The following is a 12,377-nucleotide window of genomic DNA, read 5'->3' on the forward strand; positions in this document are numbered from 1 at the left end:
TGACATGCCAAGGTTGAGGGTTTAATCTCTAGTCAGGGCATATGCAAGAATCAACCTATGAATGCATAAATAAATGGAACAACAAATTGAAGTCTCTCTCTCTCTCTCTTTCTCTCTCTCTCTCTGTAAAAATGAATAAATAAAACAAACAAATTTTAAAAACTTTATTTTGTACTTTCAGATTAAGGTAAAAGAGAATTTAATGAACATTTTAAGAACCATAAGATTCTTCTAAATACCAAGTTTTTCAGCCCTGGCAGGTGTCTCAGTGGATAGAGCACTGGCCTGGCATATAGATGTCCTGAGTTTGATTTCCAGTCAGGGCACACATGAGAAGTGATGATCTGCTTCTCTCCCCATCTCTCTCCCCCTTCTCTCACTCTTCCTTTCCTGCAGCCAGTGGCTGGGTTGGTCAGAGTATCAGCCACAGATGGATTTGCCGGGTGGATCCTGTTCAGGGCACATGTGGGGGTCTGTCTCACTATCTCCCTTTCATCTAAAAAAATAAAATTAAATAAAAATAAAAAATATTAAAAACAAGTTTTCTTTCATTATTAGAAAACAAATATTTATAGCAGAAAACTTGAAAAACATGCAAAAAGGGGAAAGAATAACAGATAAATTTCTTTAATTCTAATATTGTAAGATAGCCAGGGTTACCATTTTGTACATATTGCACCATTATGCTCTCCCCTCACATACAGGCAAATTTTTTTAAATTTAAAAATTAAAAAAAATTTAGTTGTTTTTTTAGTGAGAGAAGGGGAGGCAGAGACAGACTCTCACATGTGCCCTGACTGGGATCCACCCAGCAAGCATACTAGGGGGTGATGCTCTGCCCATTTGGGGCCACTGCTCTGTTGCATGCAGAGCTATTTTTTAGCGACTGAGGCAGAGGCCATGGAACCATCCTCAGTGCCTGGGACCAACTCCCTCTAATTGAGCCATGGCTGGAAGAGAGAAGAGAGAGAAAGAGAGAGGAGAGAGGGAAGCGAGAGGGGAAGGGGTGGAGAAGCAGATGGCCACTTCTCCTGTGTGCTCTGACCAGGAATCTAACCTGGGACATCCACACGCTTGGCAGATGCTCTATCACTGAACCAACCGGCCAGGGCATACATGCATATTTTTTAGAAAGATCATACTATACACAGTTTTGTGGCTTGTATTTTTCTCCCTAATGGGAAGCCCAAATACAGTCCCCCACTACCACAAATTACACAGTCAAGTTTCCCACATTTGGGGAAATCTCAGGGGTCAGCACATCTAGAGTGCAATGGATAAGCTCTCCTTGGGAAAGCCAACTTCATGATCATGGTGTCTCCTCTGCCGGGTAAGTATGTGGCTTGTATTTTTAACCTGTTATGATGTATATATATATTTCCCAGTGTTATTGGTAAATACTCTTCTACAGTGTGATTTTTGAAAATGATTGCATATTATAATTCTTTATTATTGGGCACTTAGACTTTATAACTTTTCCACTTATAAATAGTATTGCAATGAATGACTTTGTACATGCAAATACACTCACATATCTGATTATTACCTTATTACTTTATTATATGATTCTGGAAATAGAGTTGCTAGAGCACAGAAGACACATATTTTAATTTCTATACTTACTGCCAAATTCACTTCCAAAAAGTTTGTACCAGTGCTATATACCTCCATCAGAAAAGCTATAGTTATGAAGTAGAAAAATATGATATAAGGAACTACTTCCTCTATTTGAAACTTCCCTCACATAATATTACCATTCTTTGTCATCTTTATAAATTTACTTGGTGCAAAAAGATGCTTTATTATTGTTTAATTTGGATTTCCTCAATTAGAAAAGACTAGAAAATTTTTGTAAAATTATTGCCATTTGTCACTCTTGCTTTGTTAGCTATTTATTCTTTTTAGCTCATTTTCTTCACTCTCTTAAATTGTAAAAAGATATATGTCAGTACTGAACACCAATGAACTTTTCAAGCATCAAAAAGAAATAGCTGGCCTGACCAAGCGGTGGCGCAGTGGATAGAGCGTCGGACTGGGATGCGGAGGACCCAGCTTCAAGACCCTGAGGTCGCCAGCTTGGGCGCCCGGCTCATCTGGTTTGAGCAAAAGCTCACCAGCTTGGACCCAAGGTCGCTGGCTCGAGCAAGGGGTTACTCGGTCTGCTAAAGGCCCACAGTCAAGGCACATATGAGAAAGCAATCAATGAACAACTAAGGTGTCGCAACAAAAAACTGATGATTGATGCTTCTCATCTCTCTCTGTTCCTGTCTGTTTGTCCCTATCTATCCCTCTCTCTGACTCTCTCTGTCCCTGAAAGAAAAGAAAAAAGAAACAAGAAAAAAAAAAAAGCTGGATTCTATTTAATCTCAACTTGGAAGTGTATAGTGTCCTAAAGGAAAACTGCACAAGCTTGCCATTCACATTTTCCTCCCTAGTGAGATTGTGAAAATAGCAAAGAGCAGATGTGATTCCTTTCTGTCCATGGGCCTAATGGAGACATTCTAAGTCAACTGGGAAAAGAAAAGTGACTGTAGAGAAGTACTGGCCGGCTGTGTACACCGCTTCTGCTGTAAGAGTGGGGATCAAGTTGTCCGGATAACTAAATCCAGGCACACTATGAAAGCAAGAAGCAGGATTAAATAATGGTAGAACAATCTTTTATGCTCCCACATAATATATTTGTTGGGTGAATAAAGGCATAAGTGAATTCCCTTTTCAAGGATGCAGAAAACTTGGATTGCTAGCTTTCAGCTTAGTCAAAGTGGAGTTGCTCAGCCAGAAACGACTTTCAGAGAATAAGGTTGAGGGTGAGGAGTTTAGGGGCTTATTGAATAGGTTCTTGTTCTTAACATCAGTTATTTTAATTTATTATTATTATATTATTACACTTGATAAATTCCTAATAAATACAGATGGAATAAATGATAAAATATATCATTTTTATTTTACATTTTTTTTAATAATATATTTGAAATTGCTCATTATTATTCTTGCTTTACTGATAAGGAATGCTGACCCTGAGGTGTCAAGAGTCTTGTCAAGGCTCATACAGCTAACAAGCAGCAGAATACGGTTTAGGAACCGTAAGCTCAAATCCAATACCTTTTAATCAATACTACAACCACAATTTCCATTACATTAGTTTCTCGCTCCCTATTAATTTTGTTAAACTCAAATTTCTTAGCGGTTCTTAAAGGTTCTCTATACTCTGGGTTAACTTTTACTCTCCAGTGTCATTCCCTACAGCTACCCCAGTGGATATTATGGTTACTGCTCTAAAATCTATTCTGGAAATAATGCATTTGGGAAGAGAGTATCCTTAGTTCAGGGGTGTGCCCAATTGCTATACGACGTAGCAAATCCTCTTGACCAGTGAACTGGTTCACGAACAGGTAAGCAACCCAAATCGGGCCAGAGATGTAAACAGAGTGTTGCTTCTATGCAAAGTTCTCTGTCTCTTTTTTTTAAAAAAAGAATTTATTTTAGAAAGAAAGAGGGAGAGAGAGAGAGAGAGAGAGAGAGGCAGAAACAGCAGTCTGTTCCTGCAGGTGCCCTGGCTGAGTGTTGGATTGCAAACTCTGCATAGTGGGACAATGCTCTAACCAGCCACCATATTCGGCCAGGGCTGAACTCTCTTGTATAGGTCTTTTTGTGGCTATATTTCTCTCGGGAAAATTTTTAGGAGTGAAAATACTAGACATAATACCCACTTTTAAGTTCCAGATATAAAAGAACCTTGAATTCTAGCTTATGAGTTAAGAAACAAGTGGTGCAATTACTTAGCTTAGAAACTTTCCTAGATTATCTTGAACTAATTTTTTTTGAGAGGATAATTAATCATTATCAAGATATCAGCAGATATCATTAATATGTACCAAATATGCACTCTAGGCACCTTACTGCATACATTATCGCCTAATGTATGATGCAATTTACTAACTGTATGATGTTATTTGCTAGTTGTGTGATGACCTTGGGCAAATTACTAACTTCCCAGATGCTCAGTTTCCTCATGTTAAGGATAATGTTGGCCCTCGCCAGTGGCTCCGTGGATAGAGCGTCAGCCCAGCATATGGAAGTCCCGGGTTCTATCCCCAGTCAGGACATGCATGAGAAGCTACCATCTGCTTCTCTTCCCCTCCCTCTCTGCCTTTTCTCTCTTTCCCTCTTGCAGCTAGTGGCTCAACTGGTTCAAGCGTCAGCCCGGGGCACTGAGGATAGCTTGGTGGATTCGAGAGCATCAGCCCCAGATGGGGATTGCCAGGTGAAGTCCAGCCAGGGCGCAAGTGGGAGTCTGTCTCACTATCTCCCCTCCTCTTATTCCAACAAACAAACAAACAAACAAAAAGGATAACATCTACTTCATAGGGTTTTTGGTGAAAATTAAATGAGATAATGCATATGAAGTCTTTATCACATTATCTGATATATAAAAGTGCTCAAAAATATTAACTATTGTAATCATGATGTGGCATCTTACAACAACCCAATGAGATAAGAATTCATACCCCATTTTTCAGAGGAAATAAGCAACTTGTCCTAGTTACACACTCAGGAGTGGGATTCAAATTGAGGTCTACTTTGGTACTAGAGCCTAAGCCGGTTCCACTATACTATTTCCACAAGGTAGGTTTTATCATGGAGTATCCATTTACTCTTCACGGCAACCCTGTTAGATGATTTTTGCCAATACGAAAAGAACAAGAAGGCTGTGAAGGAAAGAAAATAATGAACTAGAAGGTCCTGGCTGGTTGGCTCAGCGGTAGAGTGTTGGCCTGGTGTGTGGAAGTCCTGGGTTTGATTCTCAGCCAGGGCACACAGGAGAGGCGTCCATCTGCTTCTCCACCTTTCCCCCTCTCCTTCCTTTCTGTCTCTCTCTTCCCCTCCCATAGCCAAGGCTCCGTTGGAGCAAAGTTGGCCCGGGCGCTGTGGATGGCTCTATGGCCTCTGCCTCAGGTGCTGAAATGGCTCCGGTTGCAGAAGAGCAATGCCCATATGGGCAGAACATCGCCCCCTGGTGGGCATACTGGATGGATCCCTGTCAGGCATATGTGGGAGTCTGTTGGACTGCCTCCTGGCTGCTTCTAACTTCAGAAAAATACAAAAAAAGAAAATAATGAGCTAGAAGAGAAAATGGTCTGAGATGAGATGTCTCAGAGAATCTTGCAATATAATTTGATTTGTTGTGTTTACTTTTTGAATAGCAAACTATTGATACTCAATACTGTTCAAGCTTTTTATTTTGCAAGTAAAGATATACTTCATTTAGGAGGGTTTTCTTGGTGTGTTGTTTTGTTTGTTTATACTTTTCAAAATATTCAACCACATATTTTACTTTTTTTTCTCTTCTGTTATTTCTTCTCTGTATTTAGTCTCCTCTTATAATCATGGCAGGATTACAGATTGCACACTCCAGTGGAATAATGGGAATTTTAATAAAGGGATTATTTATAAAAGTGTGGGCAGAGTTAAGGAGAATCAACAAAGCATCCTTAATGGCTTTGAGGATGGGAGAAGTGGGGAGCCATTACAGCCCCTATACCAGAAAATGGCTCTCTCTGTAGAAGAGGACTACCCAACAGTAGTTTTGACTTTTGGTGGAGAGACTCAGGACTTTTGTTATGATCTAGCAGGGCAGAAAGGAAGAAAATAAATATCCTGATCTCTTGGTGTCTATGCCTGATTTGTGGAGGGGATGGAGAAGGTAGGAGAGCAAACATGGTGGATATGTCTGTCCTGGTATTTGTGAACAAAGTAGGGGCAGTAAGAACACACTCTGGATGTGACTGTTGCTGTTAGACATTTTTATCTACATCTTACAGACATGGTCATAGATAGATTCAGGGACATTGAGTAACTTGCCCAAGGTCCTAGAGCTAGAAAGTAGAAGAGCTGAGATTTAAATCTGGATTTAGTTCGATGGTTCTTAATCCTGGCTGAATGTTACTATCACTTGGGAAGGTTTTAAAAAATACTGGAGTCTGAGCCCCATCCTCTGACATCCTGGTGTAATTGGTTTGGCTTGAGGCCCAGGCAACATGTTAAAAGCTCCTCAGGTAATTCGACTGTGCAGCTGGCATTGGAAAACTGTGGTTTGGTTGAATTCCAACATCTGTGCTGTTTTCACTATAATATGAGCTGCTATGGCACAGGGCTAATGACAAAGAAATCACTGATCCAGGAAACCTACTGTTTAATGCTAAGCAAACCATAATAATATAGCCAGAGGGTAGGCTGGAGGTAGTTTGGAGAAGAAACTCCTCAGAGGGGATCAAGCCTGAGCTGAGCTGTTAGTATGGTTTCCCCAAATGCTGGGCTATTGTTCTAAGCACTCACTAGTATTAGTTAATTTGTCACCTCTATCCTATGAATAGGTGCTACAATGATTAATTATTTATAATTAACTAGTCATGAATTAAATTAATATTTTATTACTATCTTTATTTTACAAATAAGTAGACTAAGACAAAGAGAGATTAACTGTCATGTTCCAGGTCCCACACAAGTGTAGGTGGGCTTACATCTAATAGTGTGACCTGAGAGAGCCCACCTGCATTAACAGCACATGGATTGGTGGAGGCGAGGCTAGGGCGGGGAGAGAAGAGGAAAGACAGAAGGTAGAGGAAGTGCTCTTCCAGACAGAATCAATAGCTTGGGGAAGATGAGTGCCGTTAGACAGGAGAGGTCATTTAGGTGGATCTTTGCTGACTGGAGCTTGGGGAATGTGTTTTGGGGGAAGGGGAGACAGAAATCCCATACCATACTCCTGGGACAGGGCTGCATCCTGCATTTTATTCTAAAGGTAGAAAGAAAGCAACTACCAGGTAACTTGGTCAGATTGGCATTTTAGAGAGAGCCAAAGAAAGGATGGGATTCTGTCCCAGCAGGAAATCGAGGAAGGTGGGGGCAGTGGGGAATGCAGAAGGAGACACAGGTTTGGGCTGGGTGTAGAGGCTGGGGCAAGGTTGAAATAATAACTGAAGCAGAAATGCAGTAGAACTGAGTTCTCAACTGTCATGCGTCTGTCAGCCATGCCACAAGCTATTTACGTTTATATAAAGCACTGACATTTGATAATGACTTCCTTAATAATAATGCAATCTATCATATTTTGGATAGCCTCATAACTGTGGCACTCTTATTTGTTTGGGAGAGACAGGTAGGATGATGGGTAAAGCTGGGAGCAGCATTCCTAAAAAAAGAAGGCAAAGATAGTTATAAACATGTTAGAATCAGCAAAATATAAGTCATTGTATTAAAAATTAAGTTTATTTATACAGACACTAGAACAGTTTCTATCTGTTTAATTTATCACCTTTTGTGTGGAACGTCTGGGAAAAAAGTGAGCCAAGACATTTAAAAAATAAAGTTCAACTTTCGGGTGTGATTTGAACATCTTTGTTTATTTTATTTTTCCTTAGCCCCAAAAAGCATGAGAAACAAAAGCTCTCTCCCTCAGTCCTAAAAGGAATGGAGAGATGGAAGATGAGGAGGTTATTTTGGGTAGCAGCCTGGACCTTTAGAAACATATTCAGGATTCTTTCCTGGAGGAATGTACCTACTGGCAAATTTAAAAATGGGTATTGCTGCAGGAAGCCTGTGTCTGTCCAAGGCTGGCAACAGAGAGGGGCTCAATGGAGGATTCTGTGTTCCATGGGGGCCACTAAGAGAGCTTCCAGCATCTTAAAGCCCATAGGGAGCCCAAGCAATGAAGCAGAAGCTCTGGACCAGCTCCTCTCCTGGTTTTCTGGTATAGGGGAGGAAGAAACTTTCCTTTTCCCTCAAGGTTCTTTAGGCTGGTCTAATAATTAATTCAACAGGAGACATGACTAAGAGAAAATAACCAAATTTAATTATATACATACACATGGGAACTCCGTACACATGCAAAAGGCAGAGACCCCACACACATGAGAAGTTCAGGGACAGAAAGGGAAAATGAGGTATAGATGACATACTGAGCTAAGGATAAGATAAGGTATGTTGGGGCTTCAGAGGAGAAGAAGTTCATTGCAAGATTGAGGAGGGAGCAAGCCTCCCTTGTCACTTGAGAGGGGAGAAACCAGAAGAATACAAGGTAAATGAGCCAGATGGAATAACTGAGTCAGCCAGTTATAAATGAACTACATCCCGCAGTTCTCTAAATGGTTGCTTAGAGTTGCTTGCCCCACAAAGCAAGAAAAGCAGGATCCTGTAGAGAGCCACTGCATCTGAATGCGTCCAGCCTACATGCAGCTGAGAGCAGAGGAAGGGCCCTCCTCAGCCTTGAGTGACGTGGCAAGGCAAGGCCACTCATAAAACAACTTGAGGGCTGTTCATGGCATTGATGACAAAAGCAGGGCCAGCAGTGACACAATGGATAGAGTGTTGGACTAGGATAACAGAGGACCCAGGTTCAAAGCCCCAAGAGATTGCCAGTCTGAAAACAGGCTTGGAGTCATTGTGTCTCTATCAGAGCACAGTGTCCCACCTGGCCCAAACTTGATCTATGTTTTTGTGTTTTTCTTCATCCTCCATCACCCCCACTCAGGCCTTCACTTCCCCATGCTGGTCACAGCAAGTGGTGCCCAAACAGGGACCTAAATACGCGGGAACTTCCACATCAGGCGAGAGGACGCTCCTTGAAGAAGACGTGCATCAGATACAAGTTGAGGTAAGGCGTGGATTTTTACCAGGTGTGAAGCATGGGCAATTCTAATTATCAAGAAAGAAATCTTTATGTGCAGATGCTTAAGGCAATGTTAACAACCTGTGGCTGCGCTGTCCGTGGGAGTCAGCTTTCTGAATTTTTACATTTTGTACAGGAACCATGACCCTGGTTTCCTGCAGAGGGGACTGTTAATGAGAAAACCTGGGAAAGGGTTGGTAAGCAATTGAAGGCTCATTATATGGCAGAAGGCCCAGAGAAGATTCCAGTTACAGGCTTTTCCTTGTGGAATTTAATTAGAGATTGTCTTGATCCTACCCAAGAGGACAAGAGATTGCCATCAGGCACTCTGGCTGATCACTTAAAAGTAACTGTGAAAGGGCATGAGGGGCTTCATACTCCTCCACTTCCCTCAGCTCCTACCCCAACCGGCCATGTATCTGAAGATGATGAGTTTACTCCCAAGTATGAACAAGAATTAGAGAAAGAGGCAGAAAGGGATAAGGAGGAAAAAGGCAGTGATTTTTTTCTCCAAGGAGGACCTTAGGAATAGTCCTATGGATTTGGCAGTAGACAGTCGTCCTCCCCTCAAAAATAAACAGTTGAAGGAAAAGGAAAGCTTAGGGGCCTCAGGCCCCGGTGTGATACCTCTACAAAGTTGTTTGAGGAGAGCCTGTGAAAATAGAGAGGCTGTCATGGGGTTTTCTACATACCCAGTCTTTGAGAGGCCAGATCCCAGCAATCCAGAGCAGGTTTTAAGAATGCATGAGGCATTATCTTTTAAAATATTGAAAGAATTGGAAACAGCTACAGCAGTTTATGGAGCCACTGCTCCTTTTGTTATTAGTTTATTAGACTTCATTAGTTCTGATACTTTTGCCCCAGCTGATTGGATGATGTTGGCTAAGGTATGTCTTAGTCCTGGTGAATTCTTGTAGAAGTCTGTCCCGGGTTTTAAGAGTCATTCTGCAATGATAAGAGGACAAACTGACAGCCATATTACCCCTGATTTTTTATAATAATTATACATTTCAGGGTTAATCCAAAATGGGACCTATCTGTTTTGCCTCTGCCCCTAAGGTAGGGTGCCTTTTGATGACTCCTGAGAACAAAACTTCTTATAGGGCTACATATATTGCAACTATCACTGGTCTGTGAGTGGAATCTAACTCTTGCCGCAAGGCATCCTCCTCTTCGTTATTGCCCTATAGCATATGAATTAAGCAGGTTCCCTCATTGGATTGAATGTGCTTACGTTCTCCCAAATGCTTTAATATTGCAGGAATGGTCAAACAATTTTGTGATTGGTCCCAAAGATTTGATGTTTCTCATCCTCATCACAATTATATGACTCCTGGAGGTTTTATAATCAATATACTTGTAACTGAGTCTGACTGTCTCCAAAAGGAGCTGTGATGTTTAGCCGCTGCAACAAATTTTGTAAATTTTACCCAAAATCCTTCAGCTTCTGTCCTTTCCCCGTGTCACTTTATGTTTTTATTATGGCCTCTGAGCATGTGTCCAGCCTTCGTGTATACTTTTGGCTGATCTGGTCAATATTACTCCAATTGGACCATACTATACAGTCCAGTGTGTTCACTGTAATCGGACAAATTTTACCACATTTTAGTATTAAAACAACCATCTTTTCTGATGCTTCCAGCAAATATTTGTGGACCCTGGTATCATGATGCAGGGCTACAAGCTTTACAAGAGACACACCAATTACTTATCCACAGGTCCAAAGGAGTTGTTGTTATGATCATATTTGTCATAGTAACCCTCGTAGGCTTATTAGCTTCCACTATAATAGGAGCTACGGCTCTTACCCAAAGTATTAAAAATGTGCACTATGTCAATCAATTGGCTCAAAATACTTTCTTGGCTTTACACGATCAAGAACACATTAATTTAAAGCTGGAGGCAAAGCTGAATGCATTAGAAACTACAGTTCTGAATTTAGGTGATCAAATTCGGAGCATTAAAGTATGCCAACGACTCCTATGTCATGCAGCCTTTCAGTGGATCTGTTCCCTCTGTTCCCTATAATCAATCCCAGTGGGAATGGAAGAAAATCAAAATACATCTTCAAGGAATTTGGAATGATAATAGTATTAGTATCAATATAGCTAAGCTACATAAACATATTCAAAATATTCAAGAGAGCCATGACAATATTGTTAGTCCAGCACAAGTAGCTAATCAACTTCTTAATGATTTACAAGGCTTTAACCCTTTTAATATGCTTAAGCATTCTGCTTGGTATTTGGTTGCTTTAATAATATGTTGTATAATTTTGTCTTGCTCATTTTCAGTAGGATGTCGAGTCATCCAAAGACAGCTCTTCCAAGAAAGCATAGCATGCCATTGCTTGCATTTAAGAAACAAAAAAGGGGATAATGTGGAAGAGTGGTTTGAGAGTGAAATGTTGCCCTAAACAGATATCATTCATGCAGACATAGGGACACCTGGTCCATGACATGATTATCTGCAGAAGAGGATTTTGTACTCTATTTGCCACCTCCTATCTCCCCCAAATATGTGCTTACTAGAGGATGACTACCTTGTGCACTGAAGCACTGTGATAAATAGATAAAGAAATGCCTGCATTTAAAAAAATAAAAAAGGAAGAGATGTAGAGAGCTACTGCATCTGAATGCGTCCAGCCTACATGCAGCTGAGAGCAGAGGACGGGCCCTTCCTGGCCTTGAGTGACCTGACAAGGCAAGGTCACTCACTGAAACAACTTGAAGGCTGTTCATGGAATTGACGCCAAAAGCAGGGCCAGTGGTGACACAATGGATAAAGTGTTGGACTAGGGCAGTGGTTCTCAAAGTGTGTGCCCTAGAAGATTTCTGGGTGCACCCTATGGTATTTCAGAGAAATATGTGCCTGTTGGGGACCAAAAAACCAACAGGGTTTTTGGAGTTTAGATTTTGGGGGGGACAGAGGTGTGGGGAATTGGTTGTAAGCTGATAGTCTGCCCAACCCCCCACCTCACTTGCCTGATTAGGTTGCAAAAGGCTGTTAAGCTGTGGTGCTGGATAGTTTACATTACCTCCCATGTTCCCCAGAAAGACTGGAGGTAAGTTTCTTCTATCCTTTGTTTGGTGTAAAGTTAAGATGATATGTATATTGGGGTTTTTCTGCACTCAACACAATTAAGAGTAAAAAGAGAAATTCTTCAATGTATTGATGAGGAAATGAGAGTTTGCCCTTCAAATATATGCCCAAGCATTGAAGAAATCACTAGGACACATCAGGCTCATGTTTCTCATAAACATAAGAATGAATAAACTTAACACATTTGTGCTGGGACCTGCTGAATTTACTAAATCTCACTAAGAATGTATCTATATATATAAAAAGAAAACTTGTCATTTAAAAAAAATTTTAAAACCCTCTTTTTTATGAATTCTAAAAAGCATAACTCAAAAAATGTAACCTAAAAATGTTTTTTAATGTCAGAATAAATTTAATTTTGTCATATTTATTTCATTTAATTACCATAAAAGCATGCTTGGACTTTATATTTTTTCTTTAATATTTGACTTAATTATTATAACCTATTTCTCAGAAATTTGTATATAGTGTGCCTACAATTATTTGTAGGATTTTAAATGTGTCCTGGCTTCAAAAAGTTTGAGAACCACTAGACTATGGTAATAAAGGACCCAGGTTCAAAGCCCTAAGAGATCGCCAGCCTGAAACAGGCTTGGAGTCGTTGTGT

At 40.6% G+C, this 12,377-nt stretch overlaps 1 non-coding gene across 1 annotated transcript; it reads right to left on the reverse strand.

The window, feature by feature from the left end:
- Positions 1-1,176: 1,176 nt before the first annotated feature.
- On the reverse strand, positions 1,177-1,338 carry LOC136404515 (U1 spliceosomal RNA). Its single transcript, XR_010751281.1, has one exon. It is a non-coding gene; the product is annotated as a U1 spliceosomal RNA (small nuclear RNA).
- Between the last annotated feature and the right edge of the window lie 11,039 nt (positions 1,339-12,377).

This window comes from Saccopteryx leptura, chromosome 4 (genome assembly GCF_036850995.1).
Source record: "Saccopteryx leptura isolate mSacLep1 chromosome 4, mSacLep1_pri_phased_curated, whole genome shotgun sequence".
In the NCBI taxonomy this organism is placed as follows: Eukaryota; Metazoa; Chordata; class Mammalia; order Chiroptera; family Emballonuridae; genus Saccopteryx; species Saccopteryx leptura.